This window comes from Fukomys damarensis, unplaced genomic scaffold (genome assembly GCF_012274545.1).
Source record: "Fukomys damarensis isolate Sample0158 unplaced genomic scaffold, DMR_v1.0_HiC HiC_scaffold_35, whole genome shotgun sequence".
In the NCBI taxonomy this organism is placed as follows: Eukaryota; Metazoa; Chordata; class Mammalia; order Rodentia; family Bathyergidae; genus Fukomys; species Fukomys damarensis.
This window is the reverse complement of record NW_022900947.1, coordinates 19,211,243-19,236,610: the sequence shown is the minus strand read 5'-3', so window position 1 is coordinate 19,236,610 and position 25,368 is coordinate 19,211,243. Positions and strand designations below refer to the sequence as shown.

At 45.9% G+C, this 25,368-nt stretch overlaps 1 long non-coding RNA gene across 1 annotated transcript; it reads left to right on the top strand.

The window, feature by feature from the left end:
- The first annotated feature begins 9,194 nt into the window (after positions 1–9,194).
- LOC104851306 lies at positions 9,195–10,429 on the top strand. Its single transcript, XR_777174.2, has 3 exons — positions 9,195–9,231; positions 9,967–10,038; positions 10,239–10,429. It is a non-coding gene; the product is annotated as an uncharacterized LOC104851306 (long non-coding RNA).
- The last annotated feature ends 14,939 nt before the right edge of the window (positions 10,430–25,368 follow it).

Here is a 25,368-nt window from a genome sequence, read left to right as displayed (position 1 = left end):
TTTTTTTTTTTTTTTTTTTTTTTTTTTTTTTTGTACCAGGGATTGAACTCGGGTCCTTGCATTTGCAAGGCAGGCCACCAAACCACTGAGCTAAATCCCCGGCCCATTTTCAAATTTTCATACAGAAAAATCTTTGGTTTTTTTTCCCCCCTGAACATTTCTATATGGAAGTCTAAAATGGGAAAGAGTTGTTGCAATTTCTTTGGGTGAAGGAGTAAGGCTTCAAGATCCTTCCTCAAAATTCTGATAGGACATGTTGGGTTCTATAGAATATGGTTTGAAAACCACTCACTTGAATGCACTTCAGGACTAACAATCTGTGGTGCTAGGGCCTACAATAGCCTTTTTCAGGACTAGCAATGATTTCAAGTTGGCTTGGCCTCCTTTGAAAGTTTAGGACCTTAATTTCCAGGCTTACTGTGCCCTTGACTCTGTGGCATGGACAGTCCACCTTCCATTACACTCTCAATTACCAACACCCTCATGTATCATTCAGGTTCCTCCTGGCATTACTACGAGGCTCCCTGTGTGGGTTCCTGCCAGAGATGCCTTGGCCTGGTGCTTGCTGGCTGGAGGCCTGGGCAACGTTCTCAGCAGCAGCAGCAGCAGCCATGAGGGATCCTTGCCCCCAGCAGGAGTCACCCTTCCCCAGGATGCCTTGTCCTGGCAGCTATCACAGGAGACCTCAAAGTCATGTAGGTGACTGAAGTTTTCCAATCTTTCTGTTGAAAAATTAAGGCCCCAGAATGTGCTTTACCACTGCACTAAGGATGGTGATTTCCTAGTTGCCAAACCTTCCCTGGGAGGATTAATTACCTCTGACCTGGGTCTGTCCCAACCTCCTGCCTTTTTGACACCTCAGCCCTGATGGAAGTTTCTAGAAGGCTCTTCTCATTGAGACTTCTATGATATCAGCTCAACATATCAGTAACCAGGGAACCTTTTCCCCAGACCCTCCTGTTTTAGAACCTCAGTTAGTAGCTTAGACACCCATACTTACCACATGGAGGGGAAGGAGCCCCATGAACCCCTCTCCCACAGGTAACAACTCTGAGCTCTGGGGAGACACTGGGACAGTATGTCCAGGAGGCCTCTTGTTACAGTCTGAAATGTGTCCCCCTAAAATTCACAAGTTGAATTCATAAGCCCCAAAACCTTAGAATGTGGCTGTATTTGGGGTGCAGGGCTCAGAAGACCATTGTTATTCCTAAGGTCACAGAAGGCAGCTCCTCAGCAATGCCTCTTCCAGCCAGATCCCAGGAGATGGGTGAAGACTCACTTCTGTTCCTAGATTCCATCTCCCTCAGTGCCTCTGTCTTTCTTCGCCTGTTCTCTAATCTCAGTGACATCCATCAGGGACAGAAACACAGCTCCAACAACAAAACAGCCAGTTGGGGCAAATGAACAAGAAGGGGAGGCAAGAACACAGTGGTCAGGGTGGAGACACTGGGTCCCAGGACCTAAACAAGCAGGTTGTTTCTCTGAGTGCTGTCCAGGTATGGGGTTGCTAGATAAAACACAAAATCCCACTTCAGTTCAAGTTTCAGATATGGAAATATGTCCCGGGGAGTGGATTTTTATTTGCTAAATGTGCACGGGCACTGGGCAGTGAGGAAGAAGGATGGAGAGGAGAAATCAAGTAGATTAGAGATGCTTCAGGGAGGGCTACGCACATGGAGGGCATGAATGGTTGGTCACTAAATACATGCTGAACCACAGTTGGGGAAGAAGGAAAGGAGCACCTCTGGGCAGTGGGTCTGCCACCTTCCCAGCCCCATAGCCCCTCAATGGCAGCCAACTCAAGAATCGCAACTGTTTCAGTTTCCTACTGCGGCTGTTATGGATTACCACCAATTTTTGGCTTAAACCAACACAGATTTGTTACGACAGAGTTTTGAAAGTCAGAAGTCTGATGTGAGTCTCACTGGGATACAAATCAAGGTGTGAGGACTGTGTCCTTTGGGAACTTCTGGGAGAAAACCTATCCCCCTTTTCTGGGTTCTTCAGATTGCCTGTGTTCCTTGGCTCCTGACCTCCTCGTCCTCCATCTTGAAGGCCAGCAGTGTAGCCTCTTCACATCTCACATCCCTCACCCCTTCACTATCCCTCTCCTGCTCTGACTCTTTCTCTCCTGCCTCCCTTTTGTAAGGGCTCTGGTGAACACATCAACTCCCCTGGATAATGGTACCATGCTCACGAGTACCATTAAGGATTAGGATGGGGACATCTTTGGGGGCCACTATTCTATTTACCACACTTTTCCCCACTGTCAAGATGGCAGACGCTAGAAAAGAACAGGGTCCATGGGTCTAATATTAGACAAGGACAATGAAGGCAAATCAAGGTTCTGAGTTTTGGGAGTTGAGACACCCGTACAAACACAAGAGGCTTCGGGCAAGGAGCCAGTACTAGCAGAAGGTATAAGGATTTGAAGATAAAATAGATCCACTCAGATAACACATCCCTTGTCTGCCCTAGGGGCATTTTTGGTGCTCTAAGACTTCCTTAAATATTGTTTCTAACCATTGGTTTAGGCAATGAGCACAATATGCTTCCTCTCATGGTCACTGCTCTAGGGTGGCCATGGACCCTGACCCTTTTGGCATGCAGATGGCCAGGGAGGGACACACCAGCCCTTTAGAATCTTAATGACTGAGGGGGATCACTAGGGCTACTGTAACCAAGGACCACAGACTGGATGGCTTAAAGAGCAGAAATGTATTATCTGGAAGTCCTGGAGGCTGAGATGAAAGAGTCAGTGGACTTGGCTCCTTCTGAGGGCTGGGAGGGCCCCTTCAGTCCACTCCTCACCTCTGGTGGTGGCCAGCCATCTTTGTAGCTAGCTCTTGATTTGTAGAAGCATCTTCCCCTGCTGCTTCTGGCTACATGTGCTGTTCTTTCACAGCCTGTTTCTGTGTCCGAATGTTCAAAAAGACCCTATTGTACTAGGTTAGGGCCACCCTAATGACCTTATCCTAACTAATTGCATCTGAGTAGGGGCCTGGGATTTAGCTCAGGGGTGCCGACACCTGCCTCACAAGTACAAGGACCCGAGTTTGATTCCTGGTACCAAAAAAATAATAATAATAATAAATAAATGAAAAATAAAAATTACTAGGACCTGGGATTTAGCTCAGTTGTTTTGTCACCTATCTCTCAAGCACAAGGACTCGAGTTGGATTCCCAGTACCAAAAAAAAAAAAAAAAAAAAAAAAAAAAATCTGAGTGACTATATTTTCAAATTAGGTTGCATTCTGAAGTACTGAGGAGTTAAGACTTCAATACATGGATTTTGGAGACACAGTTTAACCCATAACCACTTTTTAAAAATTCCAGTCTAGCTGGGGATTTAGCTCAGTGATTCTGTCACCTGCTGCACAAAGTGAAAGGTCCTAAATTTGATCCCCAGTCAAAAAAATTCAAGTCTAAATTTCTGAGTTTTCTGTGAAATAAGCCCAAATCACTGCACACATGAGGCATTCAGTGTGAGGATATCTGACTCCATGAACTGCACACAGCCCCTGGTCAGAAAACACAATTTCCACTGTGTCCACTTCCTCCCTGACCTCTCAGTTCCTGGGGGTGGGGTGGCATTATTTTGTGGTTGAGATTTTAAGAGATCAAAGACTCTGCCCAAAGTCCAGTAGCCAGCAAGAGCAGAGCAGGAACTTATACCCCAGGGATGCATGCATCTACTAGGCCTTTTAGAAGAAGGCTAAGTTGTTGAGCATTGGGGACAAAATGCCAGCTAAGAGACAACTGATGTTGGAATGGTTCCATGGGCATCCTGAGCCTATGGGGAGGCCAGCTGCAGAGACAGATGCAGCCTACATCGGTGTCAATACAAGGAAAGTAGATCTCAAGTTGCACATGGACACAATAGCTTGACATTTGCCATTCAAAGCTCCCATTTGCTTCATCACCCAGGCCTTGGGAAGAATAGATCTCTCTTAATATAAATACTTCTCTGGGCCAAACCAATGGTACTGGGATTCCCTGGTAAAAGTAGACGAAGAGAAATAGCATTGACTGGTAAGAGAGGCTCACTGCCCTTGGCCATTGTGATTGGTAACTAGAACCAATCAAGGAAGCACAAAACCGCTGCTGAGTCTCCCCACCCATCATGGCCCTTGCTTCCCACTTCTGTTCTTTACACTCGTGTTCACACGTGAATGACTAGATTACACGATAAAGCCAAAGCTGAGAGACTTGCACATGTGCACGGCATAGCAAACAGGCAAAAGAGTTGAGGTTTCACTGTTGTCCATTTTGATCCTCCAGTGTCTATTTTTAGCTCAGCAATAACAAAACTCATTTACTAACTATAAAAATAACCCTTATTATTGAGTTTCCTGTGGGAAAGTAATCTCATTATGGGGATTCTGAAACTCTAGCTCCTGGCCCCTGAGCCCTTGTTTGAGGGGATATTTGAGATGGTCAGATGTCCTGGCACTTGTATGGAGAGAGATGCGTTGACTCCAGTATCCATGCCCAAAATTTAAAAGCCCAAGAAAAGAAAATGGGTTCTGATATCTTAACTCATGAAACAGAGTAAGTCGTGCTGATGTCCTGAAGTTGCCAGTGAAATTGGAGGTGCAATTAGGAGAGGGAGCCCTTTGCACAAAAAAATTATGGTTTAAGAAGAAAGAGTAAGGAATAGGGGGAGAACGTGATCTATAGACTCTGAGCCCTAAAGAGACTCACTGTCCTAACTCCATAAGGGACCCAAGAGAGTGCAAAGGAAGTACTGCAGTAAGAAGAGTGCCTTGGACCCTCAGGCTGCCTGTGGAAGATGAGGTATTTATTGTTCAGCAAATATGATTTCCCTAGATACCAACACTGCCATTCCTGTGAGAAGCGTATATTTTTCTGCTCTATAGATAAATTGACTGTGATTTGCCTCAATCAAAAGAATGGGGATGGAAGTGACAGTGGGCAAGTTTTGAGGGTCTGGCTAAAGAGACATTGCTTCCACTCACACCTCAGTTTTCAGTTGGTCAAGAAGGATGAGAGGATCATGGAGCAAGTCTGGCCCTCATCCGCAACTGGACTTGACCTCAACACAGCCTTGCACTGATAGCTGAACTCAAGTTGATTAATGGACATCTGATGGAGAAACTCACATTTAATGTATATCACCAAGTTTGGATAATTTGTTATGCAGCATAGCTGACTGATGCATGGCCCCTTCCTTGCTTCTTGGTTACATCTCTTTCTATGTCCCTCCCATGCTTATTCCTCTGCCTTCTCCCTATGAAAACCTTTCGACCTAAAGGTCTTGGAGAAACCCTTAACTCTTAGACTGAATTTCTTCAGACTTTTCCAAACATAAGCATTTTCCAAGTTACTTGTCTCTTGCCACAAAGAAAGACTTTGCTATTCTCATCAATTAACAAGCAGATGAGAATGGCATTTATAGGCAAAGGACATCTTGTCTAGGTCTCTTGATGTCACACTCATAGCAGACCCCAGCATATTTTAGGAAACTTCAAAATCCTGAAAAAAAATGATTCTGCAAAAGTCATGCATCTATCTCATCCTCTGGTTTGTTCAGTGAAAGATGAGGGAATGGTGGCATTTTTAGCTGGTGTGTGAGGACTTCTGCTCCCCACCCTTGCTTCCCTCCAGGTTTGGCCCCAGATTCCCTGGTCCAACCACTAGAGTGAGTTCAGGGAGATGATTAATATTGGTAGAAGGCTCTGAAGAATCTAGACCCTTCTGTTTATTAAATAAAGAAGCTTGTGTTTAAATAAAATGTCAAAGGTATGACACAGACCAGAATGATCCAAGGCAGACTGTCAGCTTTAGCCTTGAGTAACTAGATGTTCTTCAAGTTTTGACTTCTGAACTGAAAGCCTCTGATGATTTTCCAGGAAGACTCAAACTGCTCAAGGAAGAGGTCAGCACAGGTCAACAGAGCCCATCCATTTCTTTCCATCAACTGTTCTTAATGGCAGCAACTTTTGTTTTGGGGTGCAGGACACAGTGGGGTCACTAACATGCACTGTGGAAGGCATCCATCCATGACAGCCTAGCCTTGGCTAGAGAGCATCACTCAGTTGATAAATTCTTCCCTGTCACCCTCAACCTCTTGTGTTCATTTGTTGCTTTCCCTTAAAAATAGTCATTAGAAGCTCCCTGTGCTGGCTTGGCTCCAGGAGCTGGGGACACACACAGCATGGGACAAGGACGCTGGAGGTGAAGACAGAGAAATACAAGTCAAAACATGGGTGGTCTGATAACAAGGACCAGGTGAAAGATAAAACTGGTGGTATTATATGACAATTGAACTCATTTGGATAAAGGGGGCTGTGTTCAGAATGGGTAAAAGTGTCAAGGAAGAGCAACATAGAGTCTCGGTGCAGCCTTCTCTCTGACAGATGCTTTCTGTGCACTCTGTGAACTTAATTCATTTAATCCTCACAGCAATCCTAAGGGATGGGGACTCTTGCCTCCTCTTTTACACATGAGAAAGGAGATGCACACAGAAGTTAGGTAACATCCCCTGCACCACACAGCTGATAAGAGGGAGAAGCTGAGGCCTAGGTACCAGGAATGGCCATCCCTGAAAAGGTCTAGGAAAGTGTTCCAGACTCAGGACAAGATGATCATTACAGTCCTACTGGCAAAAGACCAAGAGGCCGTGGACCAGGTGGCAGCAAGGGATATTGTGAGAAATGTTGGGCCTAGGACCCTTCACTGTGGTGTCACCTTGTTTAGTCTCCACCCTTCTTGCTGAACCAGACACTGCATGAGGACCAGCACCTCTCACCTCATTACCCTATGACCCTAATACTTAGTATGGTGTTTAGTTCATAAATTTCTTTGCTAATTCTCTTCGGATCACTTCATTAGTTAAGTAATTAGCTGATGAGCATTGAACCAGTCTGAAGTTGGCTTGAATCCCAAGTCCTTCATCTGCTGACTGTTCAGCAGATTTCAGCTCCACGCAAAATCATAGCCACTCCAGGAATACATTGCACCACAGAATCTAAAGTTGAGAGGCAACCCAAGTCCCTGTTATTCATACTGTGGTCAAAGGATCAGCTCCCGAGGCAGAGGTGGGAATTTATTGGAAGTAAACTCAGGCTCAGTTACAGCCCCACCAGAGCAGTATGTTGGGGGAGACAGCTGCTGCTCTGGTTAGGTATCAGCTCATCTCACATCTCCAGGGGATTCTGATCATCAGAAAGAAAGTTGGGATAGGCTGTGCCTGATCTCTTCCAGGCCCAGTGGCTTTTGTATTGTCCTCAATCCTTGAACCCCAGCCCTCTACTCTCTGGCCCTTGGGGCCTAAGAGTCACAAATTGCTGGCAATAGCCCCACCATCCCTCGGGCACTGGCCACTCCCAACTGTTCTGATGAGCTGACAGCCACCCCATCACAAGTCTGGCTAAGATCTATCAGCTGGGCTTGGGAAGGTCCAACAGCATCAGACGCCAGACAGCCGGGGGCCTTGCCATTCACGGACCTGGGTCCCTGCTCCCTGCAGAGCTGCCCTCTCTCCTGTGCAGTCCTCCTGCCCAGCAGCTGTGTGAGAGAAACACAGCGGAGCAGGATCCTGATTGTGGAAGGCTTCCTTTCGGTTCCTCCTGAGCAACCTCTGAAGGTACAGGTATCAGCCAGGATAAATTCTTCCCCAACTGCCAAGCATTTGCCAGCCCCATCAAGACCTGTTAGTCTACTGTGAGCTCAGGATGGCATAAAAATGTGTTTTTTGTTCTATGATGCGACCTTCTGAAAGCTGAGTTTTCTTCTCTTAGTTGACGCAACAGTCACTGTAGTGAGTTACAGAGCTTGCTTTTCATTCCCGGCGCCTGTCCCTGGTCGGGGTGGCTGGGGGAACGGGACTAAGACCACCTTTCCTAGGTCTCTGTAACACTTTGCTTCGCTCCTCAGTGCTCCCCCTTTAAAAGTATCATTGCAGACCTTGCCCCGATGATACTAAGTGATGGGGCTAACAGGGAACTTTCTTCACGGCGTCAACAGTCTGCCAGGACTGTCCCACCTGGCACAAAGTGGGGGCATCAGTCAGCTTTCTGTCACTGCAACAAAATCCCTGCGATAGTCAACTGAATACAGGGAAAAGTTTATATTGGCTCATGGCTTCCATGCCCGGTTGCTTGGCCCCGTTGCTCTGGGCCAGGGGGAGCACAGTATATAATGGCAGGAGATGTGACACAGGAAAATGTTCCCCTCACCTTGCCAGGAAACAAAAGCAATATGGGGCCAAAGTTCCAACAACTCCTCAAGGACACCCAGTGACCTCACTTCCTCCCACTAGGGTCCACTCTTAAAGGTACTGCCACTCCTCAATGGCACCACAGGCTGGGACCAAGCCTTCAACCGATGGGCCTTTGGGGGACACTTGTGAACACCATAGAAGTGGGCATTCGGTGCACATTGCTTACTGAACACCATAAAGCCTGGAGGTATGCGGGACTTCATAAAGGTACCCATTCTGATGAGGATGGGTGGGCACACTTTTACGCATGTGTTTATCCAAAGCTCTTCAAGTATTTTTTATACTGGAGCTGACTTGAATGCTGTGTTGAATCAAGTAAGAAAATCTTTCCCAGGCAAATTCAAACTTGCTGCCATCTACTGTCCAACACTTGGCATTGGCTTTACCTGTGTGTGTTCAGATTTTAGCTAAACCTGTGTGAAATGTTCCCAGAGGACTATGGAAACATAATCTACTCTAAAGACTTGACAGTATCCTATTTTTACAAAAGAATGAACACACAGCTCTTTTTGGGATTAATAGTATTCCTCAAGCTTAAAGAGGAGCTCAGAAAATTTCCAATCAATAAATTATGTTCGACCCCAGCTGATGGTACTACTGTCCACACTGGGTTTTATGACTATTCCTCCTTAGTCTGTAAGTCTGAGAAGAAGCAAACTGAAAAATTGAAAATCTGACAGGGCTCAAACCCAAACATAGCGATTTGGAAAACATTGGCAGTCATGGCTGCTGCTCAATTGAATTTCCCAGGAGGTCTATCTACCTGCTCTCCAACAAAGAGGGCTGTGTGTATGTGCGTGAGTGTGTGTGTGTGTGTGTGTGTGTGTGTGTGTGATTTGGCAGGTGCCCCTTGGACAACGTCTCACTGGCAAGGATCACCAGTGAACCCTGCCCCTCTCCCAGTGTGCCCTCCCACACTGCTCACCACTCTGCAAACTCATCCTGTCATGACATGTAGAGCTTTCACAGATACTGTCTACACTCAGGTATGGTGGTTTTCCTTTCAGCTATGGATTCATGTAGAAGAGAAGCTTTCAGAAGAGCTGGTAAAGTCCTACAGTGTGTGTGTCTCTGTGGGTCCCCAATGAAGTGTGTGTGTGTGTGTGTGTGTGTGTGTGTGTGTGTGTGTGTGTGTTCTCGGACTATCAGGAAAGTCACACTTGATCTGTCAGTTTAAATTCCTCCCCACCTGAGACACATGTACTCTAATCATCCAATTCCTTGAAGTCCGGGTTCTGTATCATCATCATTGCCAAGTGTGAAATCAGCAGTTTGCCGGTCTAGGGCCTTTCCACTCAGTAATCCCTGTACTTAGTCCTCAGCTATACCGCCAAGGGTGGGAAGGAGTATTGCACATTGCATCTGTTCACTCATTCCTTCGTTCCCTTCTTTGCCATTGCACTGATTCTGAGCTGAACACTAACCAAGGGCTAAGGGTGCTCACTCTTTTGGGTGCTAAGGATTTGAAAAAGATGAACCAAGATATTTTTCTCCCAAGTAAACTGCTCATTCCCATATAAGAGGCTCTCTCTGCCCTCCCCACTCCCCCCCCCCCCCCCGAACTGATTCTGAGCTGAACACTAACCAAGGGCTAAGGGTGCTCACTCTTTTGGGTGCTAAGGATTTGAAAAAGATGAACCAAGATATTTTTCTCCCAAGTAAACTGCCCATTCCCATAAAAGAGGCTCTCTCTGCCCTCCCCCCCCCCCCCCCCCCCGCAGGGAAAGGCCTTGCAGGCAGAAAGAAGAGACAAGAGGAGGCTCCAGGGCTGCTCCAGGGCACAGAGCATGGTGGTGAGGACTGGACAGAGGAGGTGGGAGGTGCAGAGAAAGTGGGAAGGAGGAGAGAGGAGGTGGGAGAGGTGAGCTGGGACCTGGCCTGCAGAACTTCCTAGGATTGCTTGAGCATGTTTGTCGTTCACACTAGAGCACTGACAGTCTAGTGATGGGGAGGGGGATTTAGGAGAAAAAGGTGGTGCTGTTTTTTCTTTCAGAACAGCCCAGCGCCTTGTGTGGAAAATCAGAGTGGGGATGGTAATCAAGAAGAGCCAGAGGCTTGGGCAGGATGATGGCCACGGAAAGAGAAGGCCACGGGCAGAGGCCACAAGCAGAGGCAGAAATGCTCAGGATGTGAGTCAACAGCGCAGCCAGCTCGTGACCAGAGCAGACTCACAAATGCGTTTTTCACTCCCTCAGGTTCGAACCGTTCGAAATTTAGGCCTTGGTCCCGGCACCTGTACTCTATCACATGCTTATGAAATACCCATATCCTACACAAAATACAGTTTTGTAGTTCAAAAAAATCAAGAGAATTTTTTTGGGGGGTACCCTGGATCGAACTCAGGCCTTTGCGCTTGTGAGGCAGGCGAAGGAACCACTGAGCCAAATCCCCAGCCCCCCAAGAAGATTTTTATAGTCTATTTTATACATTTAACTTATAAGTGGTCACTGTTCCTTGGTAATCGTCAGACACATCCAAAAATCCTACTCCGGTGAGAAAATCTAACCTACAAATTGTTCTTTAAAATTTTTTATTGGTACTTGTTTGCAGAATATAACAAGTACATGCGAGGGTTGCGGGGGTGCCTTTCCAAAGCACGTCTTAATTCTGTTCATTCCACCTTCCCTGCTCCTCCCTCCACAAATTGTTTTTAAACTTAATGAAAATATCTGGGCACCGCGGCCCATACCCTCGCGGGCCGAGCCCCGGTTCTGTAAGCTTCCTCACCCTCAGTCTTTCCTTTCCTTTGCCAGCAGCATCTGCGCAGGTGCGATGGGACAGCGCCTCACCTCACCTCATGAGATGCCGCAGGGACCCCCTCAGCTGTTCAAACAGTTTTTGCAAACTGTGGAGGTCAGGGAGTGGACACCCCACAGGGAATCCCAAAATATTGCCATCTCCCAGCTCTTCAGCAGGACGTTCTCGAGGAGTACCGCAAGGCTCAGATGGGGTTCCCAATGGAGGGGACCCCAGTTGCCACAGCAGTGATCAGCCTGATCGCCTTCCTTTGTACACTATTCCTGGTCTCCCGCCACTATTTCTTGGGATCATTTCCCAAAATAAACTATCAGCCTAGGAGCCATTATCTCAGGCTTTGGGACTCAGGTGCAGCCAGGTCAAGACCACTGGCACCGGGAGTGGTTCTAAGAACCAGAGGTTGCACAGGGAGCAGTGGTACATGCTTGTAATCCTAGCACTCTGGTAGGCTGAGGGAGCAACATCACAAGTTCAAATCCAGCCTGTGCAATTTAGCAAGTCAGTGAGACCTGTTTCAAAATTTTTTAAATGTCTGGGCTGTAGGTCAGTGCAAAGGCCCTGGGTTCAATCTCCAGGACAATGAGAAAGAAAAGAAAGAAAGAAGGAAAGAAAGAAAGAAAGAAAGAAAGAAAGAAAGAAAGAAAGAAAGAAAGAAAGAAAGAAAGAAAGAAAGAAAGAAAGAAAGAAAGAAAGAAAGAAAGAAAGAAAAGAAAGAAGGAAGGAAGGAAGGAAGGAAGGAAGGAAGGAAGGAAAGAAAGAAAGAAAGAAAGAAAAGAAAAGAAAGCCCCAGCTGAGAAGAGGGACTTTGCTGACCGGTTGGCTTCCTCAGAATACTTTACCCTTGAAAGGCAGCGATTGGTTCTCTCTGGAACCAGGTATCAGTTTGCTGATCTCCCTGCCCACAGGACCACTGCCAGCACCACCGTCCAGGACATGAGATCCTGTGTGGCAATGCCTCAGATTAGGGGAGACTCTGGGCAAAGGGTGGCAACAATGAGTGCCCAACCACAGACCCACAGACGGATGCTTCGATCCTGCCATCAGCCCATGTCATCTGTGAGTAGCTGGGCTGACACAGCGAAGGAGGGACTGACTATCTGTGGACTGGCCCAGGTGAGGGCACAGGGAAGACCCTGCAGTCCAGGCACTGTCCCTCAGGGTGCCACTGTGCACTCAGTCGTGGGCCATGAAGCCCTGCTGTGTCCCTAGGAGCCAAAGGATGGCAGGAGGTTCCCCTCTCCCAGAGGACCCATCTCAGAATTTTGGCTCCTGCTCCCCAAACTTGACATTTTGTTTGGCCCCAGAAAAGTCTTAGTGACTGAGGTTGGATGGAGAAAACCCACCATTGAAGTCTTTTGGAAAATACAAACAGAGGGAGGGTGATGACAGGAGTGAGAAAGGAAGAGGTGCCCTGGGGAGGGAGAGAGGTTGGGGTTTCTTTCAAAGACTCTGTGAGGACCATGGGCACTGGCTGCAGATGGATTCAGCCTCCAGAGACCCAGTGGGAAGAGCACACAGATGAATGCAAAGCCACACGCACAGGCCAAGTCCAGAGCTAGGCCAAAGCTGAGACCAGAGGTCCCACCTGAGGAGCAACTCTGCACAGATGGCCTGGTCCAGACAGGCCAGTGGAAACCCATAAACCCTGGAGAGGAGGGTGGCTGGGCCTCCTGTCCTGGTTTTCAGGCGGTCTTCTGGATGAGGTCATAAGGTTGGTCTGAGGCAGGACTCTCCAAGGTGGGAGTCCCCAGCCAGAGCCCACAGCCATGCCCAATGGCCTGTGACAGGGCATATTGTGACGCTGGTCACTGCCTCTGCTGCCTGTCCAAAGGTTTTCTGTTTGTAGTCGTGCAGTGGGATCCCAGAGTGTTGCCTTTCGTGCATGGCTTCTTTTGCTCAGCACCCTGTACTCTAGTGTGACTGGTGCACACATCAGTAGTTTGGCCCCTCCCACCGCTTCATGGCGATACATGGTATGTGTCACCGTGCATTTGCTGGTTTCACACAGGGCACATTTCCTCTTCAGTCCTGAAGACCAGTAGTTTGAAATCAAGGTATCAGCTGAGTATCCTTCCTGAGGCTCCAGGGGAGAACTGGTTCCTCATGTCTTCCAGCTTCTGGTGACTCCAGATGTCCCCGACTGTGGCTGCCATTCTCCAGTCTCTACCCCTGTGTCCACATGGCCTCCCCCTCTTCTCCATCTGGGTCTCTTTTGAGGACATTCATCGTTAGAGTTATGATCCACTCGGGTAATCCAGGATGACCTCGAGATCCCTACCTGCATTTGCAAAAACCCCTTTACTATAAAGCACCACATTTATGGCTTCCAAGAGGCAGCCCCCAAATATACCTGGGGCAGAGGCAGGCTGGGGAGGACACCGTTCAATCCCCCACAGGGACAGGCCACAGTTTGCTTATTTTGTTATCAGCTGATGGCCATTTGGCTTATTTCCAGCCAAATGGAGGACATTATAAACACAGCTGCTGTAAACACCCTCCAGTCTTCCAGGGAGCTGTGTTTTCATTTCTCGAGGGAGTGAGATTAGCAGGTCACTTTTTAACCTTGTAACACCTAACAGAGGCACTTCAAAAACAAAAACACAGTGACAGTCCCTCTCTGAGTGGCCCTGCCCTGGGGCCTCTGACCCCCAGCTCTTCCCATATCTCTCCCCTGCCCTACTTCAGGTAAGGTCCGGGAGCTGCTCCCTGCCCTCTCACCCTGCACCATGTACATACAGGGAAGAGGAAGGACCTAGGGCTGTGCCTCTCGCTGTGCCGAGCCAGCCTCCCACCTCAGAAGTGACAGTTTCTCTCTCTGCCATAGGCCCCAACTTGTGGACTCCTGGTGACCCTGGGAAGCAGCAGAGATAAAGGTCCTGGTCGAGCCACCTTATCACGACACCTTGTGACCATGGCCCAGATGTTCCAGACAGGCCAACAGGAAATGAAGGAATAAGGCACACTTGCTCAGATGTGAATTTATAATCAATCTGTATTTGATTAACTCAGAAACAAATGAGGAATCGATATTGCTAATCTCTGTGGACTCCCTTCCCTCAGAGGCAGACCACAAGCTGAGCCTTTCTCTAGTTTGGGTTTGGCTATACAGTCCTCCTCTTGGGTCAAAAGAATATTCTGGTTAATGTCAACATTTGCTTTTAAACTCTTTCTTAAATTTGTTTATTTTTTTCTCATTATTTATTCTGGTTTGACCTTGGCCTGTGTGAGAACCAACTGATGCAGGTCCCTCATTCCCTACCTGGGTTTCCAGTCATGAGATCCTGCACACCTGTGTGACCTCAAACACTGACTTATCTCACCTGCACAGGATGGCTTCTGCCTGCAGGCACTGAAGGACCCGATGACATGCTTAGAAAAATGGCTCCAGGTAGCCTGATGGGTTGCACACTAACACCAGCCTTAGCCCTCACACTAACTCTAGCACTAACTCTTGCACTAATCCTAAGTTTGAACCTTACCTTACCCCTAGGTTAACCCCAACTCTAACCCTAAAGCTATACCTAGCACTAGCCCTATAGCTAACCCTAGTCCTAATCCTAACCCTCACCAGAGTCTGCAAACTTCCATTTTTTTTAACTATAACCCTATCTCTAGCCCTAACCTAAACATAGCATTAGCCCTAACCCTAGGGGCTAACACTGACATAAATATAAACCTACTTCTAGCCATGGCCCTAACCCGAAAACCTAACTAAACCCTAACCTAAAAACACTAGCCATAACCCTAAACATAACCATAACAATAAACTAAGTCCTAAATCAAGCCCTAATCCTACTTCTAACCCTTACCCTAACCCTAACATTTGACCCTAAATGCTAGCCTTAGCCCTAGTCCTGGCCTTAACCCTAACCCTCACTTAGTCTAAGTACTAGACACAAATCTAATCCTACCATAACCCTAACCCTAACCAAATCCTAACTCTAAATCTTAGACTACCATTACACCTAAACCCTAACACTAAATGTACCCACACGCACTAGCTCTAGCCTGAAAACTAACAACACACCTAACCCTAACACTAATTTAGGCCTTAAACTTTAACCTAACTACTTCTAACTAGCTAGCTCTAACTCTAAACTTAACACTAAAACAAATCCTCAATCTAAAACTTAATCTAACACAAACAAATCCTGGAAATAGCCCTGACTCAAAACTTAAACTAACCATAGTCTTAGCCCTCAACTTAACCCTAACCTAACATTATCCCTGTCTCTACGGGTAGCCCTATTTTATCCATAGCACTAGTACTAAATCTAATGCTAACCCTAACCCTGGCCCTAACTTGAACCCTAAACCCAGCCAGAGGCCTGGCCTGAGACTTAAACCTAACCCTAAAACTCTAACCCTAACCCTAGCCCTCACCCCAGCCCTAACCAGTTCCAGAGTTAAGGTTAGGGTTGTGCTATGGTAACTATTAGGGTTTAGGATTGGGGTTAGGGCTGCAGTTGTTATGATAAGGATTGGAGTTTAGTTTTGGAGTTTGTGTTGTGGTTCAGATTAGGGCTAGTGTTGGTTTGGCATTTTGGTTATAGCTTAGTTTTGGGATTGGGTTTAGGGACAGGGGTAGTGTTAAGGCTAGGTTTAGGTTATGGTACTAGTTAGAGATTAGGCCTAGGGTTGGATTAGGGTTAGGGTTCAGATTTATGGTGAGGTTTTGATAATGGTTAGGGTTATGTTTAATGATCACATTTAGGGTTAGGATCAGGTTTATTGTTAAGGGTAAGACTAGGATTAGTGCTAGGGTTGAGTTAGGATTTTGGGTGATGTTTAGGTTTTGTGTTTCAAGATTAGGTTAGGGCTAGGTTTAGGTTTAGGTTTAGGGCCTGATGTTGGTTCCAGTAATACTTAGGCTTTAGGTTAATTGTCAGGGTTATGCTTCATGGTAAGCTTGGGGTAAGGTTTTATTTGTGGTTTAGGTTTATTTTTATGGTTAGGATTTGTGTTAAGTTTAGCACTAGGTTTAGTGTAGGGTTAGGGCTATGGTAAGCATTTATGTTTAGGTTTAGGCCTATGATTGGGTAACTACTAGGGTTTCATTTTAGGATTAGGATTACTGATAGTATCTGGCTCCCATCGCCCAGGCATCACTCATTGGTTCAAAGTGTTTTCAGTTAGATGCAGATGCAGCCTGGGAATCCTTCTCAACACTCAGTACTGGTAACCCCTGAAGTCAGGTTCCAGTATCCTGCCCAGTATATACCATAGGAGAAAAAAATACAGTAAGACACAGAAGTAGAGAGAAAGTGGGGTGCCAGGATGACCAGTGCTGGTACAATCAAAGGCACATTCGTGAATTAGGAACAGACTAGACAAAATACGTGGTAGTAATTAGAACATTGTCCTACTATCGAAAGGTCTTAGTTGTGGGAGTGGAATTTGGGTGCGAGTTACTCTGACCTCAGCATGTAGGCTTCAGCCAGACTCACGTCTATAAATAAGCCAATTGTGAGGTAAACTCTTCACGACCTGCTTTGGGCATAAGTCAGTATTACAGTCTCCCACACCTAGCCCTACTATGGTCCACAGGGAGGCATCAGAGTCACGTGTTGATCCTTGTGGACAAGAGGAACCTGCCTGGACTCAACCCTCCTGTTGAGAAGTAAGATCTGCCATTTCTGAAGTCAAGTTCAAGACGTGAGTCTGTCCAGGGAACTTTGTTTCCTTACCCATCACACTCTCTCCTTGGGTTCTGGGCATCCCTTCCCAATGCAGGAACATGAAATAGATCTGAAGAAACGTTCCACCATGTGATGAGGCTGTGGAATTGGCAGCTGGACTGGGAACCAGCTTGGATGCCCTTGGTAAGCAAATGCTCAGCGTGGACGGTCACTTTTGTATCACCAACCGCTCTAGCTAACATCAGGTCTGGCCATCCTATAAAAACCTGCTCAAGCCAGGGATTTAGCTCAGTGGTGTTGCCGCCTGTCTCGCAAGTGCAAGGTTCTGAGTTCAATCCCAGGTACTAAAAACAAAACAAAACAAAACAAAACAAAAACCTGCTCACGTTCTTGTGAGATGTCCACATGAAGGGCTTTGGAAACTGCTCTGCGCATGTGTCCAGGAATTTTATACTTAACAGGTCACGCCTACCTCCCTAGACAGCTTTCCACACCCTAACCGCCTGTCACAAGGTGGCGACAAAGGCTATGCAGAAAACCGCAGCAGGCCTAGAGCACAGAAAGTTAGGAGAGTAGGAATGCAATTTTGCCTAAGAGGTCTGGGGATAACCTGCCGGAGTGAGGGCACAGACTCAGGACGCTGGAAGGAGAGTGTACCAGGCACAGGGCGCAGCAGATACACAGACCCACAGCTGAGAGCTGGTTTCGCGGGTTTTCGGAATCTGGGAGTCAGTGTGTCAGGGTCCAGTCACATAAGGTGAGGGTGGGTGGCGAGAGGTGAGAAGAGTGCAGCAGAGGGTGAGGGCACACAGAGTACCCCGTGGACACGAGAAGCCAGCTGAGGGTGTGGAGCAGCAGAGGGACCTTGTTAAGGAATTACCCGGCTTCTGAGAGAGGCTCTCAGGGAGGAGGAAGAAAGCCAGGCGGTGAGAAGGCTCCTGTGAGGGTTCTGGGAGCCAGCTGATGGCAGCTCTGCCCACTGTGGAAAAGGGGGAGGTGGTGAGAAGGGTCAGAGTTTGACCGCGGTTTGAAGGTGCCCTTGACTAGTTTTACGGAGGGGTGAATGTGGAAGGTGAGAGAAAGAAACAAATCCAGTTTGCTTCCAGGATTGCTGTGACTCAGATTGAATATTCTCAGGCTTTGTTAGATGCTTGGTGTTCAACTTGGAGTTGGAACCTGTTGGGAGATCACCGTTCCCTGGGGGTATGTTCACTGTGGGACCCCGTCTCTTCTCTCTGTAGTTCTCTTCTCTCTGTAGTTCGCCAATCATGTAGGGACCAGCTGTGCTCCACCACCGCCCTCCTCCTGTTGTAATGTGTTGCCTCACCACCAGCTCAAAAGCACCAGGATCCACTTACTATTCATGGACTAAAGCCGCCAGTACTGTGGGCCCACATAAATCTCTCCTCTTGAGAAGTGGCCTAACTCAGGTAGATATTTTTGTTTGTTTTTGTAATACAAAGGTTTCCCCCTTAGAAATTGGAAGAATGGAGATGTCACTCACCTAGCTGGGCAAGGCGAGTGGAAGAAAGAAACTACACGTTGGCTGTACAAAGAAGTTAGGGGTGCCTGTTCTCTTCTGTCAGGTAAGCAGTTACATCTGATTCTAGAGCTCAGGGCAGGAAACTTGAATTTGGGAGTCACTCTCATATGCATGGTGTCTTAGCAGGTGAGTCAGGGAGAGATCACCACTGGAGAATATAACTGTGGGAGAGAGAGGATGGGATGTTGTGTTGGGGCTTTGGAAGTCTAAAGGTTGGAGAAGCAGGAAGGAACCAGTAAAGCCCACTGGGAGAGAGCAGCCAGAGAGAGCTCAGCATCCAGGAAGCCTTGGGGGGCGGTTCAAAACACAAAGGAGTGGCCCACTGTGTCAGGAAGTGAGCAGAAGCCCCAGGAAGAGCAGTTCTTGAGGGCAACCTTTTAAAATAGCTTTGTATTTAGTACAACTGTTGAAAGGAACAAATGCAAAAGCAAAGCTTCATATTGCCCTGGGCTCTTGCACCTACCACCAACTTGAGTCTTTTTGTTGGTTCCCAGAGAATCAAGTGTGCCCCAAGCTTGGCTTTTTATACACACGTGACTAGTGTTTAAGTCATGTAACAGAAAACATCACACTCCAAAAGCAGACTCCTGGTTTCCAGAGCACAGTGCAGATTGTGACAGTGGTGTGGAAGAATGTGCACACACACGTGTTTCTAACCCCTCATTACTGAGAGGGGTGAAAAATTCACAACAACTTCTCAGACAATATCACTTTGGGCTATTCACTTAGTTCCCTGGGATTTTGCTTCTCTCTGCTCATATTGCATCTACAATCCCATCCCAGCAAGGCACTCACGCGGTGTCTCTGCTAGGATTCCAGCCACAGAAGACAAGGGGGCAAAAGACATAGTCTTCTGGCGGCAGGGCTGCTGGTTCCTGTGCAGGCACGGGCGGAATGGGCCCTGAGACTGCCTGTGGGGTCTCAGCAAAGATGCCACTGATTCAGGCTTTTCCAGGGTGTATTTCTGAATTTGTAGAATTGCTCTCATGAGTATATGAGCCCAACAAAAACTAAAGCGGTTTGTATTTGTTCAAACCAAAGGTTATAAAACCTTGAGAGTTGTTCGAAGCTCCTCTGATTTTGGGGTGCAGCAATTTTGTCTTGGCAGCTAAGGCTCTGGGTTTCTGACACATCACTCATGACTATAATGCATGAGAACAGTGCGAGTTTTAGACAGGCCACATTAACAGCCCTGTAAAGCATGTGAAATTTTCACTAGTGTAAAGAAAACTCTTAACTGTGTTTTGTTAAACACAGTTTATGGTAAGGCTAATTTCAAAGCTGTAGGTATACAGTGATTTGGAAACTGGACACTAGTTAAAAATAATAACTTTTAGGGTATCGAAGCAGCTCTTGGCTCTTTTGGTCAATCCCACCCACTTCTGTCTGGGAATCACTAGGTCTTTGCTACTAAAAATTGAGAGGAGTCTCACTGTGCTGTGTGCAGTCACTGAAGGTGACCTTTTCATACTGAACATTACATATCCAGTACCTATGGACACCCAGATGAACCCATAGATGCTGCTAGGATCCTTTGCTAGACTTTATACACTAGATCTTGGCCCTTTCGTGGTCTGGTGCCTTAACTCACAGTATTTTGCGCCTTGTCTCTCCACAGGAAGTAAGGCTGCGTGTTTATTGCTGAATACACCTAAAGCGCCTGGCTGTGGCGGAGCTACATTCATTCATTGAGGAAACAGTCACTTCCACTGTGTAGAAGGCAGAGGCAGAAATCTTACTGAACACTCATGGGCAAGCCCTCCACACACCCAGACAGAGCCTTGGAAGGGACAGCCACTGGGGCTGCTCCCTTTTTCCTTCTGGCTTCACTCTCCATGCGGTAAGTTTCTCTTTGAGTCTTGGCTCACTTGTCAAGACCAAGCCAGTTCCACTTCCCCGGGTTTGTTCCCTGTCCTGCAGAACCTACAGGATGTCACTCAGCGGTCCTGACTGTCATCTACAGTGGGGAGGAACACAGGTCAGGACTTCTAGGGGCCCATGCTGTAGAAGTGGCATTTCTAGGGGTGCTGAAAGGCTTTTTACAAGTGCCCCATAACCTGGCTCATAGGACTCTGAAAAGCAAGAAACATTTCACATAAAACCCTGAGCACAGAGGTGACTTGTTAGAGAATCTATTGATTGTAGCTGTCTTCAGTGGCTGCCTGCCATCTTTTCTCCTATGTGATTCACATCATCCTCTTTGGGTAGTTATCTCTCCCTCCACTGGCTGAAAACCCAGGCCTCTCAATACAGAAAGCAGAGTCCCTGGAGGATCCTTTCAACAACCCTTCTGAACATGCAGCAGCACCAGGCCAGGGACCGAGGCTCACAGGACTAGTTGCTTTTACCTGCAAAATTGCAGCCTGAGAAGCAGATTGAGGATAGAAAAGAAGGAATGCCTCCTAACACCACGACCAGGCTCTCCCTGTGATGCAAGGTTCCTAACCAACAGAACTTAAACTGAGAAAATGTTTTGAAGCATCTGATAATGTTTATCACATTGTATGTTTTTTAATCTTTGTAGCATTACATGTGAAACACTCGTTTTTTGTTTTTTTCTTTTTTGAAAGAACAAGCAAAAATCAGGCCAGAATACCAGATACTTTGATCCTGGAAGATGCAAACTGAACAGCCCCTGAAAAGCCACTATCTGGGTTTTGAGGCTGTTACATAAAGGACAGGCTAGGAACACAGCTTAGAGCCTTTTCTGTGTCTTCTCTTCTAGCTCCTACAGCCACATTCCCCCCACCAACAAATAAGACAAATAAGTAGAGAACTACAAATCAGCCATCTATGATAAATCAATTACAGCTGGCAAATAAGTGGCAGAAATAATTTTTTTTGAGTGCAAAGTTATTATTTCTTACTCTGGTCCTGAGTCTATGTCTTCGTAAAGCCAACATGATGTCCAGGACATGAGGACCAAACTGAAGGTAGAACTTGCTATTACACCTGTTTACAGACAAAGTCCCATTACCTCCTCCTGGAAGATAGGAGTGTTTGGAGATACCCAAGATCATTCTCCCTGGTATTGGGTAACACACACATATTCCTGTGTTTGACTTGGCCAGTGGGTACTGAGAACAGTAGCCAAGAGGTCTACTCTCAAAAAATGTGGCCGCTGGATAGGACCTTTGAGTTTAGTTTTCAACCCACACAGTGGGGCTATTCAGCTTCTTTAGTGCTGTTTTTCTCACCTGAAAAATGTGAAGGCTGAAACAGGAAAGCTAGTCTCCATAAATTACCCTGAAAAGATGTAACTCATCACAGAACTATTCCATGGCAACCCTAGGATCATCCCTAACTGTTCTGGAAGCTGTGGTGTAGGACTTAGCAGAGTGACTTTAGACCACAAGTCCCGATCTGAAATCCCAGCTCTGAAATTAACCTATAATATTGAGCAAGTTCTCTAAATATCGTGATCCTGTTTCTTTCTAAAATAGGCTTATTAGCTGGCAGGGTTGTAACAGCTGTGAAGCTGTTTGCACCAGCGGTCAAATCAATTTCCTCCCCCATCTTTTTTGGTGGTGCTAGGAATGGAAGCCAGGGGTTCATGCATGCTAGGTAAACATTCTACCATGGAGCTACATCCTGTGTCCCTCAGCCCAAGTTCATTCATTGGCTACTGAGAAACCTCAACCAGGACTTAAAATGCAGGGAACAGAAACATTATCAGATACACACATCTAATTCATTTAAACTTTACCTGAAAGATTTTAGGGTCAGCTTGGTGTGACTGTAGAGTCTTTAGGAAATAAATGTTCATGAGTTCATAAGAGTGGGGTCCTAAGACTGCAGCGAGCATGCAGTGAAGTGGGCACCTGAGTCACAGCATCCTCATCAGAAGCCCTGTGCTGGCATCATCTTGAATTCTCAACCTCCAGAAATGTGAGAAAGTCATTTTCTGTTTTTGCCCCCCAGCCTATGAATGTTTTTAAAAAGGCAGTTGACTAAATATAAGCCATTAGTGGAAAATTTCAGGAAATGGCTACACCCTAATTGAACTTAGAGCCTGGAACGTCACTTGACACTTCACTCGTCCAACAGCCTCAAAGCCAATTACTTTTTCCCCAAAACTTTTGCTTTTGCCATCTAGTATCTGAACACTAAAAATTTAGTTGTGAAAGTTGCAGGAGCAGAAGAAACCAGAATCATGGGCTTTGAGTTGTATGATAAACAGAGAGAGCACCAAGTTCTAAGGGAAAAAGATGTCCCAGTCAGCTCAAGAGGTCACTAGAGGTGTGACCAAGTCACATCCTTCTCTTTCATCTGACTGCTTAGTGGGGAGAGAGTATAGTTGGATTGTTTAGGACAGAAGTAAATATTAGCAGCCACACTCCACCCAGCACGAGTAGAAATGGTCATACTGGAGCAGGAAATGGCTGACCTGTAGGTTCATCTGTGCTACTGTGATGGCAATGGAGGGGGAGGTGAAAAGTGGGAACTACACTCACTATGCCAGGAAGAACTTGATGATACACCTGTACCTCACTTATCTTTAGAACATGCTCATGGAATTCACATTTTAAAGTGCCATCTCCTCAAAACATTCTCCAAGTTACAGTATGTTTCTTGCCATTAAAATCTTTTTCATATTGAGAGCCACCTCTGCTGCACAGCCTGGCCTGAACTACGGGCCTCCTCTGGAGCTGCACCATTTCCAGCGGGCACCAATGATTGGCTCCAACACAGTTCCAGGTGGGGGAGTTTTGCGTCATCATCTGGCTTGGACTCAGAGCCACCTCTGCATGCACGGCCCATGCACAAACTATGGGCCTCCTCTGGAGCCACACTGTTTCCAGCAGGTGCCACTGATTGGCTCTGACACAGCACCAGGAGGGTAGCCTAGCGGGCACCGCTGAGCACCCCCCCGCAGCTATTAGATCCTGATTGAGCCAGTCCTTGGACTCACTCTGCAGAGGCATGACAGGCTATAAAGGGTGATGATGGGTCCTATTATGTTCCTGATTGTATCGATAGGGATAAAGGATAGGAATTGATTTGATGAATTGTTTTCACAACTATAAAAATGAGAATATCTATAAGTCATTAGAGAATCAAAGGCTGGGACGCAATGATATCAGGAAGATTTAACGACCCAGAGATTGAATCAAGGGCAACCCAACAGCAAAAATAAAGATGAGAAAACAAGCCACAAAGACAGACTTCCAGTCCACCAATGGCAAACAGTAGGGCAAAGGAGGATGAAAAATCAGACAGTGAACCTCCAGGACACTCAGAACTCACAGCACAGGAAGTAACAAAACTGATCAATCACACTCTAGAAAAATTCAAAACAGAAATGATTTCCCAGATAACCATAGAGATAGTGAGCAAAATGAAAGACATGATTCGAGACTCCAGAACAGAAACTGACAAAAAAATAGATGAGTTTAGGAACATAATAGAAACCATGAAGGCCCAGAATAAGAAAGGAATGGAAACAATGAACACCCAAAATAGGAAAGAAATGGAATCCATTAAACAGATTCAAACAGATATCCAGGAGATTAAAAACTCTATTGAAAGCATACACAACAGAATAAAAGATTGCGAAGATAGAATCTCAGATATAGAAGACAGGATAGCAGAGAGTGACCATGAAAAGAGAGGTCTCTTAAAAACAGTAAGGGAGCATGAGAAATCGATCCAACTCCTAGATGATGCAAAGAAGAAAAACATAAGACTGACAGGAATCCATGAAGTACCAGGAGAAAATGCAAATGACCTAAAAAAGCTGTTCAAAGAATTAATGGCAGAAAACTTCCCAAACAGAGGGGAAGAATTACACATACAGATAAGTGAGGCATATAGGACACCAATTAGCCACGATAAAAAAACAAATCTACACCTAGACATATAATAATCAATATCCCAGAAACCCAACAGAAGAACAAAATATTGCAAGCAGTAAGAAAAAAGAAACAAATCACATGCAAAGGAAAGCCCATCAGAATCACAGCAGACTTTTCAACACAAACCCTCAGGTCAAGGAGAGCCTGGAGTGAGGTATTTCAAGTGCTAAAACAAAACAACCTACAACCAAGACTGATGTATCTTGCAAAACTCTTTCAAAATGGACGGAGAAATAAGACACTTCCATGACAAAGAACACTTGAGAAACTTCATGAATACTAAACCAGCACTACAAAGAATTTTAAACAATATCCCAGAAAAAGACAACGAAGATCACACCAGGAGGCCCAACAGAGCAAATCAAATAGCCAAGGCAAGAAACTAAAAGGAGAGGACAAAAAATAAAGAGTCAACAAAAGGACAATAACATGACAATAATAAGTCAGTACGTATCAGTTATAACTATTCAATGTCAATGGCCTCAATTCACCAATCAAGAGAAATACACTGGCAGAATGGATTAAGAAGCAAAATCCAACAATATGTTGTATACAAGAAACACACCTAGCGCAAAAAGAAGCCCATAGACTGAAAGTGAAAGGATGGAAAACAATTCTCCACGCAACAGGAGCCCAGAAAAAAGCAGGGGTAGCAAACTTATTCGCAGACAAAGCAAACATCAAACCAAAACTCATTAAGAGAGACAAAGAAGGCCACTACATCCTTGTAAAGGGAACAATCCAAGAGGAAGAAATGACAATCATAAACATATATGCACCAAATATAAATGCCCCCAACTATATAAAACAAATATTAAGTAACATGAAAAACCAAATAACCACTAATACAATTGTAGTGAGGGATCTGAATACCCCACTATCACAAACATACAGATCATCTAGGCAAAAAAATCAACAATAAAATACTAGAACTGAACCAAACTTTTGAACATATAGACTTATTAGATGTCTATAGAGTGTTCCACCCCACAAAGTCAGAATATACATTTTTCTTCAGCTGCACATGGGTCATTCTCCAAGATAGATCACATACTAGCTCACAAAATAGGTTTGAATAAATGCAAAAGAAATGAAGTTATTCCCTGTATATTATCAGTGCAATAAAGCTGGAGATCAATAGCATAAGAAACCGTAGGAACTTCACAAACACATGGAAATTGAACAACACTCTCCTGGACAATCAATGGATCACAGAGGAAATTAAAGAAGAAATCAGACAGTTTTTACAAATAAACAAAAATGCCAATACAACATACAGGAATCTATGGAACACAATGAAAGCAGTTCTACGTGGAAAATTCATAGCAC